Source organism: Choloepus didactylus, chromosome 6, assembly GCF_015220235.1.
Source record: "Choloepus didactylus isolate mChoDid1 chromosome 6, mChoDid1.pri, whole genome shotgun sequence".
Lineage (NCBI taxonomy): Eukaryota > Metazoa > Chordata > Mammalia > Pilosa > Megalonychidae > Choloepus > Choloepus didactylus.
The window spans coordinates 27,643,270-27,661,416 of record NC_051312.1 but is presented as its reverse complement, the minus strand read 5'-3'; the positions used below and the strand labels follow the sequence as shown (position 1 = coordinate 27,661,416).

At 36.7% G+C, this 18,147-nt stretch overlaps 2 pseudogenes; one reads left to right on the top strand and one right to left on the bottom strand.

Moving 5' to 3' along the window:
- Nucleotides 1-219: 219 nt before the first annotated feature.
- On the top strand, nt 220-318 carry LOC119538902 (annotated as a pseudogene).
- A 7,159-nt stretch (nt 319-7,477) lies between these two features.
- Nucleotides 7,478-8,483, bottom strand: LOC119536812 (annotated as a pseudogene).
- Nucleotides 8,484-18,147: the final 9,664 nt, after the last annotated feature.

Sequence of the window (18,147 nt, the reverse complement as noted above, 5' to 3'; positions counted from 1 at the left end):
TTCTTATATTTTTTTGCATGCAAGTTTTCCCAAAAATCATCAGGAAATACTTATGACTTATAACAAAAGAAGGTGAAATGTAATAATGTTTGGATTTGACAAAACAAATTGAGACTAAGCATAATCCATTATCTTATTTTCTAAGAAATATCTTGTTTTCTTTTATCAGCAACCTTCAAATGATAAATGAAAAAGAGAACAAAATGTATTGAGATGGTGGTTCTTTAGCAGCACATGTAATCAAATTGGAATTATACAGAGGTTACATGGCCCCTCTCCAGAGATAACTTGCAAATTGGTGCAGCATTCCATATTTTTTTCCTGATAAAACTTGTTGGAAAAACAAAATGGAACAGTGTTGAGTAAATTCATTCTGACTCGAGAATGCAGTCAACCCTGAGCTGCAGGCTCCACTCTTTGGGCTATTCCTCATCATCTACATGATCTCAGTAGTGGGCATCTTGGTCATGATCATCCTCACCAAGATGGGCTCCAGGCTACATACACCCATGTCCTATTTGTATTCCTGGCTTTCAATGATTTTGGTTATTCAGTGACCATGAGACCCAAAATATTAGTAAATTTTGTAGTGGATGAAAATACAATCTCCTATTATCTTGGTGCCACACAGCTAGCATTTTTCATCATGTTCATCATTAGTGAACTTTTCATTCTCTCAGCAATGGCCTACAACCACTATGTGGCCATGTGTAACCCTCTGCTCTACTCAGCCAGCATGTCACAAAGGTTATGTTGGGTCCTGGTGGAAATCCCCTATATCTACAGTGCATTTATTTACCTTCTGGTTACCATCAAGATTTTTAATTTGTGCTTCTGTGGCTACAATGTTGTCAGTCATTTCTTCTGTGATGTCTGCCCTTATTTTCTCTGCTGTGCTCAAATACACAAGAAAATGAATTGATAATTCTTATCTTAGCAGCTTTTGATTTGATTTCAACCCTTTTAATTGTTCTTGCATATTACCTGCTCATTCTTGTAGCCATTCTCAATATCCACTGTGCTGAGGTCAGACACAGATCTCCACCTGTGGGTCCCACCTGACAGTGGTAGTAGTGTTCTATGGGTCTTTAATATTTATGTATGTGCAGTCCCAGTCTGTATTAATTTTATGTATCACATTAAGGAAATAACTAAAATTGTGGAATGGTAACCCATAACATTCTCTGAAATTTGCTCCCTAACTACCTGTTAAATCATAGTTTGAAAGTTATTGCTATTCTGTATATATGTTAAATGTCACAATAAAAATGTATTTAAACAAAGAGAGGTCTGTAAGTAGAGTATTTCTTCCCATCAATTTCTGCTTCCTGGATCTAAAATGTTGTTATGTGAATTACAACCATTTAGAGATTAATTTAAGGGAACTCTGAGCACTTAAACAATGAAAGTCATCTGTCACACTAGCCCCACTACGAGACTCTTTCCCTTAAAGAAAAGAAATGCTCTCCCTTGAACCAATATGTTGAATATTGCCATGATTCATGCAAAATCCAAAATCTGACATCACAGTGCTTAGAGAGAAAAAAAAAAATGGAAAACCATACTGCTCAGAGATATACATAACTACAAGACAATAAATATCTCTAGTCCGTCTATATAATTTGTCATTGATGGAATTCCTGAAAACAAGACAGGGAAAAAAGAGAGAGCAGAAATACTAATGGGAAGCTTGAGATTGCAAGATAAAATTTATCTTTAAAATAATTTAGTATAACTCAAGAAAATATCTAATCATCCACAATAGTTTTCATAATCTCAAGTGGCAAATTTACCTACAAATGATTTCTTAATTGGGGAAAGGAAATGCTGAGGAAAAGGAAGATAAGGGAAATGACAGATTTGTAATACATGCATCCCTGTATTTCCTGGAGAGTGAGTAAACAAGGGGAAAGATGAACAGGAATGCTAGGAGGTAAACAGATCTCAGGGTGATGGAAGAAATTTGGTAATGGGTAGTGTTGAGGGTAACACATATTGTAAATGCAATTAACACAATTGAATTGCACATTTGAAAGTAGTTAAAATGGTTAATTTTATGTTGCATACATGTTACCACAATAAAAAAATAAAACAGGAGAAACTTTAATCTCCTGTGTATGTGAATGGCAAACTCTGGAGCTCTGAGGGACATGCTCTTCCCAATATCCTGTGGTGTTTCTTCCATTACTGTTGTGTCATATATGAGCAGAAGTTTACATGGTATTTACACAGTCTTACCTGATGAAAAGGATTAAAATATTTTTATGATATATTCTCCAACCCCACCAACATTTGTGAAATAATACATATAGCAAAATGTAAGTACAGATGTATATTCTATTTATATAATTCAAAATTAAAACTATTGGTTTATCATTCAGACCAATATAAACTGTGAACCATAGAGCAGGTAAAACAAAAATTCATTCTATGAATTCATTCTAAAAATTCTATGATAGAATTTTTAATTCTATCATAGAAAATTCTGGTATTTTTAAAACTCACCTTATCATAGAATTCCTTGGTAATCACGTCCATCATTGATTCCATATAACTTGTGAGCTTATTTTTCAAATAATTGATTTAAAATTATAGTGATACAAGGATTTTTTGAGGGTTTTATTTCTTGCAAATTTGGTAAATTTTCTTTTTTTTCTTGCCATAAAGAAATATAATACCTGCTTGAATAAAAATGGTTCCTGTCTCTTGCAGGATTAATCTCTTGATATCAGGTTTAGAAATAGCCAGATAAATTGACATTTTTCCTTTTGTTAGTTCTATTTTTTATAACATATTTATTGAGGAATAATTCAAAGACCATGCAATTAACCCATTTATAGTATAAAATTCAATGGCTTTTAGTATATTCAAAGAGTTGTACAACCACCACCACAACAAATTCTAGAACATTTTCATTGACCCATAAAGAAACCTTATCCTCATTAGCAGCCTCTCCTCATTTCTCCTCAATTTCCTCCACCAAACCTAGGCAACAAATAATCTATTCTTTTTTCTCTATGGATTTGCCCATTCTGGACATTTAATATAAATGGAATCAGAAAATTTGGTCCTTTATGACTGGCTTCTTTCACTTAGCTGATATTTCCAGGTTTCAACCATGTGATAGCAAGTATCCAACTCCATATTTTTCCAAATAATATTCCATTGTATGAGTATATCACATTTTGTTTATTCACTAGTCAGTTGATGGGAGTTTGAGTTGTTTCCATTTTATGACTAATGTAACTAATGCCACTATGAATATTTGTAGACACATTTGTGTGAACATATGTTTTCATTTCTCATGGGCATATACCCAGGAGTAGAATTAATGCAGTATACGGTCACTCTATGTTTAATTTTTGTAAGAACTGCCAGTCTGTTTTCTAAAGTGGCCAAGCTAATTTACATTTTCACCAGCAGTCTATGAGGGTCTTGATTTATCCACAGTCCCACAAACACTTGTTAATACCTCTGTTTTTAATTCTATTCCTCTTAGGAGGTAACAGGTGGCATTGTGGCTTGATTTGCATTTCCCAGGTGGTTAATAATGTTGGGAATCATTTTATGTGCTTATTGGTCAGTTGCATATCTTAGTTGCAGAAATATCTATTCATCCCTTTGGTCATTTTTAAGTTAGGTTATTTGCATTTTTTCTGCACTCTACTTGCTGCTTCAAACTGTCAGGCAGAGAGAGAAAAACCTATTACCACCTCCAGGGGAGGGGACTCATTGCATGGATGGTAGCAAAGAGCATAACTGTGCCTGGCACCCAGAGAAGCTGTCCCAACATACTCTGTGATTTGCAGGAGTCAAGGCCACCTGCAAAAGCACAACTAATCCAGGTACTGTATGGGACAATGCTTACTCATACAGAGAAGAGGCAACATAGGGTCAATTCCAATAGTGGGCTTCAATCCTGCATGGCCTGCAGGTCTCAATGTGCAGCATGTGCAGGGAGATAGTCTTTACAGATTTCTTTTATCAAAGTGCCATCCCTGTGGAACAGATATACCAGCAGAGGTGACCTGGGTATCATAAAACTTACACACTTTAGCCAGCCTGTCTCCAGTTAAGGTTTACATATGCTTAGCACAAAAGGAGAAAGAATGTGCTGGTAGGTGGCCACTATCTCACAGGGTCTGTGTTTACCTTAAAGTACTCCCACATTTACCACCTCATCCTAGGAGCCAGACTAACACATTCCCAATGTTAATGTGTTGGCTTTTGGAATTTTGCCCAGTGCTAAAACCAGGGATTCAAGATTACAGATTTGTCCAAGATTTAGAGTTATAAATCAAAAAGTGGAAGATATACATCCAGTATTGTCTAACCTGTATAATTTCCTCATCAATATTTCTGATACATATACTTGGTTTACAGTTTTAGACTTAAAGGATGTCTTCTATTGCATCCCATTAGATAAGGACTCTTGAAAACTTTTTAACTTCATGTGGGAGGAACCCAACACAGGAATGAAACAGCAATATTGTTGGACTGTATTGCCTCAAGGTTTCGAAAATGCCTTGACTTTTTGGACAAGCCTTGTCCAGAGATATCCAAGGAGTAAAGCTCACTCATGAGGGACTTTTTCTCCAATATGTAGATGATATCCATATAGCTAGCAAAACTTGAGAAGCCTCAGACACTAATACTATAACAACGCTGAGCAGGCTAGCCAAGAAAGGATATGAGGTATCTGAGAAAAAGGTTTAGATTACACAAACCTAATACCCAGGATTCAAAGTAGGTATCTAACGGTCTAAAGGACAAAGTGCTTTGCTGCCTAGAAGAAAGGAGACCCTATGGTGAGTAACCACACCAAAGAACAAAATGGAACTAAGAAGGTTTTTGGGTATGACTGGCTGCTGTCAACTGTGGATACCCAATTTTGGAAATTGAGAAAGATTCTTTAGATGAGACACTGGAATGCATGGTTGCATTTAAAATTTGGAGGACGCATTGATGTCAGATTCAGCCTTGGTGCTTCCTGAACCCATGAAAGAGTTTGACCTAGTCATCCATGAAAGGCATGGCATCGCCTTAGAAGAACAAGTACAGCCTTTTGGAGGGAGCATATGATCAGTGGCAAAACCTGGAAACATTCACTGATGGGAGTAGTTACATGGACCAGTGTAAATGGAAGGCAGGATACTCAATAGACACTCTCACAGAGATGCTGGAGGCAAATCCTCTTCCATCTGGAACTTCAGCAGAAAGGGTGGAATTAGTTGCCCTCCCAAAAGCCCTACAGCTGAGTGCAGTACAGAGAGTCACCGTGTACACAAACTGGAGGTAAGCTTTTGCTGTTTTGCATGCTCACGGGGCAATTTGGAAAGCACATGATCTGTTAACTGCAACCAAAAGGGAATAAAACATGTGTATCTAATTCTAAAATTGTTAGACGCTGTGATATATACCTCAAAATTGGCTGTTGAGGATAGGCGAAGTCCAAAACCCAGATGTCAGTAAGGAAATGTCCTCTTCCTGAAGACTGCAGGATTCTGGGCTGGCTGCCAGCAATCTCTGGTCTTTAGCTTTCATGTTGGCTTTCTCCTCTGTGTCCAATTTCTTTTGCTTTTAAGGACTTCAGTCATATTGGATAAGGACAACACTCATTCACTTGGGTCATGCCTTAACTAATAAGATCTTCAAAGTTCCTGTTCACAAGTGGGTTCACCCACACAGGACCATATGTTGGGACATGAACATGCCTTTTTGGGGGGACATGATTCAATCCCCAATAGAAAGAAATTTTTAAAAAAAGCCAGGAAGAAACAGGAAGTCATCAAATGATTTGGGATGCTTTAATTAAAGAGAATTTCAGAATGAAAACATTTCTGCTTTGACTGTCAGAATTTTATTTCTGTTGTATACTTTTCTCATGAGGCAATTCACATCTTATCCATGTGAATGGATATGAAGAATATCTTTATTTCATAAATTTAGAGAAGAGGATTTATAAAATGTGCTAGATAGAAAAGGAGAAACCAAAACACTCCCCAACTTAGGACATTCTAAAATTGATTTCAGGAAAATACATATATTTTTGTTAAGAATTTGGACATAGTTCTACCTATACCTATGTCCATGAAATTCTTGAACTGTTTGGTACATCCAGGGCACACAGACTGTGATGTGAACACTACTGTTTTAGGTAGACAGCATATGTCATCAAAGGACCAGACCTGGGAGAGATCTTTGAAGCATTCCAATTTAAGGGCCCCTTGTATTGAAAATTCCCAGTAGGAATATGTTACCCCAGCTCCCTTCTGTCCCTCTGCTCTTCATGCAGTCATATGGGTGTTACAAACCAGAAAGCAGCAGGTGGACTCTTCCTACCAATGATTTCTTGAATGATTCTGTGCAATTCACATCTGCCTGTGCCTCTGTCATCTTGTTTATAAAGGGGATATGAAAAACATAAAACAAACAAAAAAACATTTATTTCACTTATTCTTATTGAGCTGGCTTGAAGGTGTCATATATGCCAGAAAAGACCATGTTCTTTTAGTCTACTCCTGTGGCGTAAACCTATTATTAGTGGTATCTTTTGATTAGGTTGTTTTAATTAAGATGTGACCCAACCAATTCAATACGGATTTTAATCCCTTACTGGAATTCAGATGCCAGCAGCCTTTCTTCAGAGAAGGTATTCTCCTGTTTATGTCTTAATTTGGACATTTTCGTGACTTTAGAACTGTAAATTTGTAACCTAATAAACCCTCATTGTAAAATCCAACCCATTTCTGGTATATTGAATTCTGGCAGATTTAGCAAACCAAAACACTTACAAGGAAGAAGTGAGTCAATTCTTGTATTTAGAACAGAATATAACACACAGAAAGTGCTCATTAATGGGAGCAATTATTATTAATTTTAATTAATAATAATTAAATAATAATAAAATATTGTTATTTTTACAAAAGTACAGTTATTGTTCCCACACCTTTCTGGTATTTGGTGGAACTCTGGTGTGACTTCAGACACTACTTCCTATAGGAATTTATGAGCTTTGGAATATGAGATTGGCAACATTGTGAGACATATTTACATATTTCATAATGGCAATGTGAACACTGGCTTACAATGCTCTTCTGCAATTCATCATGAACTCTGGAAAGAATTGTATTGTGTTCCAATACTATATCTTGTAGATTTTCTTTTTTGTTTTTGGTTGACAACAGGGTGTATTTAAAATATATTTATAAATTTTAAAAGACCTCCTTTTGGGAACAGATTATTTCTACTTTATGGAGAAATAATTCAGTAATAGTGAACTTCTCACAGAAAAGTTTTTACAATCTTAAAAAAGAATCCTGAAAATAGATACATTAGCCTTGAGAATATCTTTGACCTATATAAATGCCAATAATTAAAATTCCAAAGAAAATATGTTATACATTTTAAACATTTGATAATATGTTGATCGAGGATCCCATAATCCTATTTGTTATCATGGTAACAACTTTCTTTCTCATATTTCCTTCTGACACCAAGGAAGAAGGCTATATAACACCATATCAAGCAAGTTTGGTTTTTCTTTGGAGTAGTCAGAAAAGTCTCCCTTTCCCTCTTCAACCTCCCTCAAGCTGCATTCTGTGGAGAAGATGAGCACCATGTTGTTCCAGAGCCCAAGGCTTTTTAAAGCTGCAGTAACATTTCCCGCTGCTTCATCCATAAGGGACATCATTACTGCATACTGTGCCTGTTCTTATCTTGGATAAAGTTGTATGGCTTCAAGTATTCCTCAGGAACCTTAAGAGGCTCATGCACAGACCTGAGAGCAATGTAGAGAAATACACGTTTCTCTGGTGAATGACTGGCTATTAGGGCTGCAGACCTTTCAGTAAATGTTTGTTAAATACATATTTTTATATCCTGTTGCAACTTCTTCACCATCTTGAAAATCAAGAGCACATCATATGAGATTCAGGGCCTTGATTAATGCACAACGGCTCACAGGAATATTAATCTTCACTACCCAGGAGATATCCAAAGTAGGTACCAAATCCTCAATGGGTTAGAAGGCATTTTTTCCGGTACAGTCCCAAGTGCCAATTTCAGATCATGTGTGTGATGTAGCCTGCTTCTTTCAGAAGCTGGGGCATGAGTTTTTCATCCAGAGAAACACAGCTATGCTGAAAAGGCCAGATTATTTGGTGCTGCAAACTCAACCCATATGGATCTGGTACCTGTCGGTGAGCAGCTGGCTCAGTGATGGTGCGCACAGCGACTGTGTGTAGTAATTGTCCAGGAGCACCCACCAGCATGTCCAGTTGTGGCATGTGGATGCTAAAGCCATGGAAACCCACGTCATTCCAGTCCAGGGCAGCTGCCAGCATGAAGGCAAGGTGGGACAGCTTGTTGGTCATGGTACCCAACTCTGCAGAGGCAGCAGCAACTCCTGTGGTGCCCCAGCCCCTGGGACCACTTATAGAATCAGGAATGGGTGACCTAGGCCCGTCCAACCCCAGTACCATAGTTCTGCAGAGAAGAACCCCTGAGATTCCAGCTACCTAGCTCCAAAACTATTGATGGATGAGGTCAAGGCCCGAATCTTTCCCACTGATGAACTTTGCACTTTGGCATCCCGGTGCTCATTGAAATGGGAAGTTAGCCCCATGAACAATTTATTCCATTTTAACCCAAGGCTATTTTTGCCTACTCTGTATCTTTACAAGCCTCACTGAAGCTCCACACTCCTGCAACATCAATTGCCTAATCTCTGTCCACATTCTATCCCCTGGTACCTGTGCTTTCAAATTCAATTCTCAACATTTGCTCATTATAGTAATTTTATATTAGTGATGTCTTGCAATATTTGTCCCTTCCTTTCTGGCTTATTTCACTCAACATAACGTTCTCAAGTTTCATTCACCTAATTGGATGCCTCAGACTTCTTTCCTTCTTGCAGCCATTTGATATTCCATTGTATGTATACCCCAGTTTGTACTTTCATTCACCCACCAATGAACCCTTAGGCCACTTGCGTTTATTGCAAATTGTGAATAGTGCAACCATAAGCACCAGTGTATAAATGTGTATTCATGTCCCTGCTTTCATTTCTTCCAAGTATATACCAAATAACTGGGTTGCAGTGTCATATGGCAACCCCGTACTTAGCCCTCTGGGGAACCACCACACTGCCCTCCATGGGAACTTCACCATTTTCACCATTCTACTTCCCTACCATCAGTGAATAGGTATATCTCTCTTATCTTTCACAGCACTAGTGTATTTTCATTTACTTTTCAACAGCTTTGTTCACACACCATGCAATCCATCCTGAGTGGCCAATCAGTAGTTCCCAATATAATCACATAATTTTTCTTTCACAACCACAATCTAAATGAGAACAATTCCATTTCTTCAGCAAAAAAAGATAAAAGAATAAAGAATAAAAGAGAATAAAGTAAAAAGTAAAATAAAATAAAACAGAGAAACAAGAATCTCACCCCTCCTTTATATCCCCCTCTGTTGACAATAGCTTTGGTGTATTGCCTTTCCTAGAATTAATGGAAGAATATCACAATATAATTGTTAACTATAGACCCTAGTTTTCATTGATTGTATTTTTTTCCCATATACCATCCATTTTCAACACCTTGCAATGTTTACATTCACTTGTTCTTCATCATATAAAAACTTTCTTATATTTCTCCATTTAATCACCATCATTGTCCATTCTAGTTTTTGCTAAGTTATACAGTCCCAGTTTTATCCTTTATCTTTTCTTATGACATGCATGCCCCTAGCTTTACTCTTTCAACCATACTCACTCAGCTTTTTTCATTATACTTCCAATATTGTGCTCCCATCACATATACTGTGCTATCCATTTCTGGATCTTTACACTCAATCCTGTTGAACATTCTGTACCCCTTCAAAGGCCCAACCTTTAACCTCTTTCTACTTGCTGATAACCCATTTTCTTAATTTGAACTGTCAAAGTTTGTTCATTATAGCTGGTTCATATTAGTGTGACCATACAGTATTTGTCCTTCTGTTTCTGGGTAATTTCCTTCAACATAATATCCTCAACATTCATCCACATTGTTATATGTTTCATGACTTTATTTAGTCTTACAGCTCCATAATATTCCATTGTATGCTCACACCACAGCTTGTATATCTGCTTGTCTGTTTATGGGCATTTGTGCTGTTTCCATCACTTTGCAATTGTGAATAATGCCACCCTAAACAGTGGTTTACAAATGTCCATTCATATTCTAGCCTTCAGTTCCTCCAAGTATATACCTAATAATGAGATTGCTGGATCATATGGCAATTCTATACTTAGCTTCCTGAGGAACCACCTAACTGCTTTCCAGAGTGGTTGCACTATTCTGCATTCCCACCAACACTAGTAGATTCTGTTTTTTTGATAATGGCCAATCTAGTAGATGTGAGATGATATATCATTGTGATTTTAGTTTATGTTTCCCTAGTAGCTTATGAAGTTAAACACCTTCTATTATGTTTTTGAGACATTTGTATCTCCTCTTTGGAAAAATGTCTGTCCATGTCTTTTGCCCATTTTTAAATTGGGCTGGTTAACTTTTTGTTCTTGTGTTGCAGGATCTCTTTGTATATTCTGGATATAAAACCTTTATCTGATATGTGCTTTCCAAATATTGTCTCTCATTGTGTAGGCTGCTGTTTTACTTTCTTGACAAAGTCCTCTGATGCACAGAAGTTTTCAATTTTGAGGAGATCTAATCTATTTCTTCTTTTATTGCTCATGCTATGGGTATAATTTATAGGAAACCACCTCATATCACAAGATCTTTAAGATATATCCCTGCATTATCCTCTAAAAGTTTTATGGTCTTATCTCTAATGTTTAGGTCTTTGACCCATTTGACTTAATTTTTGTACAAAGTGTGAGACAGGGGTCCTGTTTTGTTCTTCTGGATGTGAATATCTTCTTCAAGCACCATTTGTTGAAGAGGCTGCTCTGTCCCTGTTGAGTCAACTTGAGCACCTTATTGAGGATCCATTGTCAATAGATAAGAGGATTTATTTCTGAACACACAATTCAATTCTTTCAGTCAGTATAACTATGTTTATGCCAGTACCATGCTGTTTTGACCACTGTAGCCATAATAAGCTTTAAAGTCAGGAAGTGTGAGACCTTCCACTTCATTTCTGTTTCTCAAGATATTTTTAATTATTCAGAACACCCTGCCCTTCCAAATAAATTTGGTTATTGTTTTTTCTATTTCTGCAAAGTAGGGTGCTGGGATTTTAATTGGTATTGCACTTACTCTGTAAATCAGTTTGGGGAGAATTGACATCTTAACCATATTTTGTCTTCCAATCCATGTACACAGTATGTCCTTCCATTTATTTAGGTCTTCCTGGATTTTTTTTCCAATTTCTTTTGTTGTTTTCTGTGTTTAGATCTTTTCTGCCCATCATTAAACTTATTCCTAAACATTTGATTATTTTTGTTGCTATTGTAAATGTATTTTTTTCTACATTTCCACCTCAGATTGCTCCTTATTAGTGTATAGGAACACTACTGATTTTTGTGTGTTGAACTTGTGTTCTCCCACTTTGCTGTACTTGTTTATTAGCTCTTGTAGCTTTATTGTAAATTTTTCAGAATTTTCTACATGTAGGATCAGGTCATCTGCAGACGGTAAAGGTTTTCCATCTTCCTGTAAAATTTGGATGACTTTTATTTTGTTATCTTTTCAAATTGTTCTAGCTAGAATTTCCAGCACAATGTGCAATAACAATGGTGACCATGGGCATCCTTGTCTTGTTCCTGATCTTAAAGGGAAAGTATTCATTCTTTCCACATTGAGTATGGTGTTGGCTGTGGTTTTTCATATATTCCCTTTATCATGTTGAGGAAGTCTCCTTCTGTTCCTATCCTTTTGAGTGTTTTCATCAAGAAAGGATGCTGAATTTTGTCAAATGCCTTTTTGCATCAATTAAGATGATCATGTGGATTTTCCTCTTTAATTTACTGATAGGGTGTATTATATTAATTGATTTTCTTGTGCTGAACCAGACTTGCATACCTAGAATAAAACTTACTTGGTCATGGTATATAATTTTTTTAATGTGCTGCTGGATTCAATTTGGAATTATTTTGTTTAGGATTTTGCATTCATATTCATTAAGGAACTTGGTCTGTTAATTTCTTTTCTTATAGTAGATTTGTCTGGCTTTGGTATTAAGGTGAAGTTGACTTCAGAGAATGAGTTGGGTAGCTTAACCTTGTCTTCAAAATTTTTGAAGAGTTTGAGCAGGATTGGTACTAATTCTTTCTTGAATGCTTGGTAGAATTCATATGTGAAATCATCTGGTCCTGGACTTCTCTTTTCTGGGAGTTTTTTAATGACTGATTCAAATTTTTTTTAATTGTGATTCATTTATTGAGGTCTTCTATACTTCCTTTTTCTTAAATTCAATTTTATTGAGATTGTTCACATACCATACAATCATCTAAATTGCACAATCAGTTGTCCACAGTACTATCATACTGGTGTGCATTCATCACCACAATTAATATTGTTTTCAATTTTTAGACCATTGTCATTACTCCAGAGAAGAAATAAAAACAAAAAAGAAAATTCAAATCCTCTCATACCCCTAACCATCCCTGCTCCATTTCTGACTCATAGTATTGGTACAGAACATGTGTTACTGTTGATGAAAGAATGTTCAAATACTACTAACTGTAGTACATACTTTGCAATAGGTATATTTCCCCCATATACCCCTCTATTATTATCTTCTAGTTACAGTGTCATACATTTGTTATAGTTCATGAAAGAGATTTCTAATACTTGTACAGTTAATCATGGACATTGTCCAACACAAGTTTCATTGTTTTATACATTCCCATATTTTAACCTCCAACTTTCCTTCTGACTCCAAGCTTCCCCTTTCTACCACATTCACACACCTTTCAACACTGTTAGTTATTCTCACAATAATGTGCTGCTGTCACTTCTGTCCATTTTGAAACACTTAAATTCAACCTTGTTAAACATTCTGAACATAGCAAGCAACCACTCCCCATTCTTTAGCCTTGTTCTATATCCTGGTAACTTATATTTCATGTCTATGAATTCACATATTATAATTAGTTCATATCAGGGAGACCATACAATATTGGTTCCTTTGTGTCTGATATATTTCACTCAACATAGTGCCATCAAGGTTTCTTCATCAACATGATTTTTTTTTTTTTAAAGATGGTTTTGTTCACCCACCATACATTCTGTCTTCAGTAAACAATTGATGGTTCCCTGTATAATCATGTATTTATGCACTCACCACCATCAACACTATCTGTACAAGGTCATCTCCATTTCTTCCACAAAGAAGGAGGAAGAGTCAAAAAAAGTAGAAAGACAAAAGAAAAAGAAAAAAATGACAGCTAAAAAGCAACAAAAGGAAAAATAGAATTAAACTAACGTACAATAAAAGAGTCAGACCAACATCACCAATGCCAAGAGTCCCATACCCCTCCATTATATCCCCCACTTATAGGCATTTAGCTTTGGTATATTGCCTTTGTGACATTAAAGGAAGCATAATACAATGTTTCTGTTAATTCTAGCTTCTAGTTTGAATTGATTGTATTTTCCCCAATAAAACCCCCTTTTTAACACCTTTCAAGGTTGACATTCATTGGTCCTCCCTCATGTAAAAACATATTTGTACATTTTATCACAATTGTTGAGCACTCTAGGTTTCACTGAGTTATACAGTCCCAGTCTTTATCTTTCCTCTTTCCTTCTGGTGTCCCATATGCTCCTAACCTTCCTCTTTCATCTGTACTCACAGTCATCTTTGTTCGGTTTACTTATATTTTTGTGTTACCATCACCCACGATTGTGTTCCAAACCTCTCACTCCTGTCATTTCCTGTCTGCTATAGTGTTCTCTTTAGAATTTCCTGTAAAGCAGTATCTTGTTCACAAAATCTCATTGTCTGTTTGTAAGAGAATGTTTTAAACTCTCACTCATATTTGAAGGATAGTTTTGCCAGATATAGGATTCCTGTTTGATGGTTTTTCTCTTACAGCATCTTGAATATATCACACCACTTCCTTCTTGCCTCCATGGTTTCTACTGAGAAATCTGCACATAGTCTTATCAGGTTTCCTTTGTATGTGATGGATCACTTTTCTCTTGCTGCTTTCAGTATTCTCTCTTTGTCTTTAATGTTTGATAATCTGATAATAAGTGTCTTGGCATAGGTATATTCAGATCTATTTTGTTTGGGGTATGCTGCACTTCTTGGATCTGTAATTATATGTCTTCAATAGGAGATGGGAAATTGTCATTGATTATTTTTCCTATTATTGCTTCTGCCCCTTTTTCCCTTCTCTTCTCCTTCTGGGGCACCTAAGACATGTACATTCATGGGCTTCATGTTGTCAATTTTCTGAGACATTGCTCATATTTTTCCATTCATTTTCCTATCTGTTCTTTTGTGTGTAGGATTTCAGTTATCTTGTTCTCCAGTTCCTGAGTGCTTTCTTCTGCCTCTTGAAATCTGCTGTAGTATGTCTCCATTATGATTATTTATTTCTTCTGTTGTGACTTTCATTTCCATATATTCTGCCAGTAGTGTTTTTCAAACTTTCAATTTCTACCTTATTTTCACCCAGTGTTTTCTTTATATCCTTCATTTCTTTTGCCATATTTCCCCTGAACTCATTGACTTGGTTTTTGAGTTGATTTAGCATATTTCTTTGAAAATCTTTAATTGATTGTTTCATTAAAGTGAAACAATATCTCAACTGTATCTTAATTGAGATGTAAGTTTGTTCCTTTGACTGGGCCATGTCTTCCTTTTTCCTAACGTAATTTGAAGTTTTCTGTCGTCTAAGCATCGGGTTTCCTTGTTCACCCCAATCAGATTTTCTCAGGACAGAATGGGTTCAGGTCTGAGAATGGGGCTGTATTCATTGTCAAATTTCTCTGAATGTGCATCTTAGAAGTTTGACAGTTTCCTGTAAGGCCTCTAGCTGCTCTGCTTTTCCTAACCTGCCCAGTAGGTGGCACCTGTCAGCCTGTCACTCCCAACTGGTATTAAGGATTTGTGGTCCCTTTAATTCTTAGCTTAGGTTGTTTCTGTTTTGACAGTTTTCACCTAGGCCCTGGGGTCTGTTTTCTGTAGGGAGGGCTGGCACTAGAGGGGAGCCCTGCCTCCTTCCTCTTGAGGAAGATACACCTGCTAGGGAGCTATCTTCTGCATTTGAAATACTCCTTTGTCCTCTCTGACTGTGTTAACTCCACCCCTGTCTGGGTCAGAGAACTGCATACTGAAAATGACTGAGGCTCTCTCCACTAAGCCACTCAGGTTGAGAGAGAGAAAAAAAAGAAAACACCCTTTCAGAGCCAGTCCATGCCCCCCTACCCCCCAGTTTTGCCCTTTGGTCAGAGAGAGCCCCTGGTCTTCTGTGCTCCCTTTCCCAGGGCACAGGCATTTTATGGCTAAGGTCAGTCTCTAAAACCCTCTGCATTTTTCTTCATTTTTTTTTTCCATCAGCCCCAACTCCTTTCCACTGGGAACAACCTCTGGGCACTTTGCTGCTTGTTATGGGGTTTGACTATGTTTGTAGCTTGTATTCTGCTGTCCACATTTGTCAATTACAACCCCAGCTGGAGCTGGGCTGGGATATAGTCACTTGATGTGGGAATGCTTGTTTCTACCACAGGAAGGTCCTGCAGCTCAGCTTGTCATGGGGGAGGGTGCTCCCAGCATGGTTCTGCAGTTTTTACTTACAGCTTTTATGCTGAGATCTCAGCCATTCCACCCAATCCATTTTGGTGTACCATGTGTGGATAGTCACAGTTGTGTCCCAGCAGTTGTTCCAGATTATTCACTAGTTTTCCTGGTTGTTTATTAGTTGCTCTAGGGGACTAACTAAATTCCACACCTCTCTATGCTGCCATCTTGCCCCTGTATCTTCCTTCTGTTTCTTCTTGTGTCACTGTTTGTTGTTCATGCTTTTCTAGGAAGTTGTCCATTTTGTCCAAGTTGCCTAGTTTGTTAGTGTATAGTTGTCCATAGTACCTTCTCATTATCTCCTTTATTTCTGTGAGTCTTTAGTTATGTGTCCCCTCCCATTTATGATTTTATTTATTGCATCCTTTCCTTTTTTTTTCTTTGTCAGCCTGGCTAAGGGCCCACCTATTTTATTGATTTTCTCAAAGAGCCAACTCCTGGTTTTGTTGATTTTCTCTATTGATTTGTGTTCTCAATATTACTTATTTCAGCACTAATTTTTGTGATTTTTTCCTTCTCTTTGCTTCTGGGTGAGTTTGCTGTTCTTTCTTAAGTTCTTCCAGGGAAGATGTTAAGTCCTCAATTTTTGCTCTTTCATCATTTTTAATATAGGCAATAAGGGTGATAAATTTCCCTCTCAGCATTGCCTTTGCTGCATTCTATAAGTTTTGATATGTTGTGTTCTCATTTTCATTTGCCTCAAGATACTTACCAATTTCTCTTACAATTTCTTCCATGACCCAAGGGTTGTTTAGGAGTGTGCTGTTTAACCTCCTTATACTTGTGAATTTTCCTGTCTTCTGCCTGTTATTGAGCTCTAACTTCATTCCATCATGATCTGAGAAATTGTTTTGTAAAATTTTGCTCTTTTTAAGTTTATTAAGACTTCCTTTGTGATCCAACATGTGGTCTATTATGGAGAATGATCCATGAGCACTTGAAAAATATGTATATCTTGCTGTTGTTTTGTGTAATGTTCTATTGAACTGTTAAATCTAGTTCATTAATCATTTTATTCAGTGTCTCTGTTTCCTTATTGATCTTCTGTCTAGATGCCCTATCCTTTGATGAAAGTGGTATAATGAAGTCTGCAACTACTATTGTAGAAGTGTCTACTTCTCACTTCTGTTTTGTCAGTGTTTGTCTCATGTATTTTGTGACACTATGGCTCAGTGCATAGATATTTATGATTACTATGTCTTCTTGATGGATTCTCCCTTTTATTAATATATAGTGTCTTACTTTGTCTCTTTTAACAGTTTTACATTTGAAATCTACTTTGTCTGATATTAATTAGCATAGCTACCCCCACTCTTTTCTGGCTGTTGCTTTCATGAAATATCTTTTCCCAACCTTTCATTTTCAACCTGTTTTTGTCCTTGGGTCTTAAGTGAGTTTCTTGTAGACAGCATATAAATGGATCCTGTTTTTTTAAATCCACTCTGACGATCTATGTCTTTTGATTGGGGAGTTTAGTCCATTACCATTTAATGTGATTACTGCAAAGGCATTACTTTCTTAAACCATTTTTCCTGTTGGATTTTATATGTCTTATCTTTTTTTTTTTTTTTTCCTTTCTACCCTTTTAGCTACCTTTACTGCTAATCTTCATGTCTGTACTCTCTCCAATCTTCTCTCTCCTGTTTTTTTTTTTTTTTTTTTTTTTTTTTTCCTATCTGTCTGCAGCACTCTCTTTAGTATTTCTTGTAGAGTAGGTCTCCCATTCATTAACTCTCTCAGTGTCTCCTTATTGGTACATATTTTGAACACTTGCTCATTTTTGAAGGACAGTTTTCCTGGATTTATGATTCTTGGTTGGTAGTTTTCTCTTTCAGTGTCTTGAATATGTCATACCACTGTCGTCTTGCCTCAATGGTTTCCGCTGAGATATTTTCATTTAGTCTTATAAAGTTCCCTTATATGGAGTGGATTGCTTTTCTCTAGCTGTTTTAAGAATTCTCTTTGTCTTTGACATTTGGAAATCTGATTAGTAAGTTTTTTGGAGTAGGTACATTTGGAAGAATTCTATTTGAGGTACTATGTGCTTCTTGGACCTGTAATTTTATGGTTTTCATGAGAGTTAGGACTTTTTCATTGATTATTTTATCTATTATTCTTTCTGCCCCCTTTTCCCTTCTCTCCTCCTCCTCAGACACCATGACACATATATTCATGTGCTTCAAGTTGTCATTCAGTTCCCTGAGACCCTACTTGTATTTTTTCATTCTTTTCCCTGTTCTTTTGTGTGTAGTATTTCAGATGTCCTGTTCTCTAGCTCTCTAATCCTTTCTTCTGCCTCTTCAAATCTGCTGTTCTATGCCTGCATTGTTTTTTGTTTTTTTTTTTGATCTCTTCTATTTCATTCCCATAAGTTCTGCAATT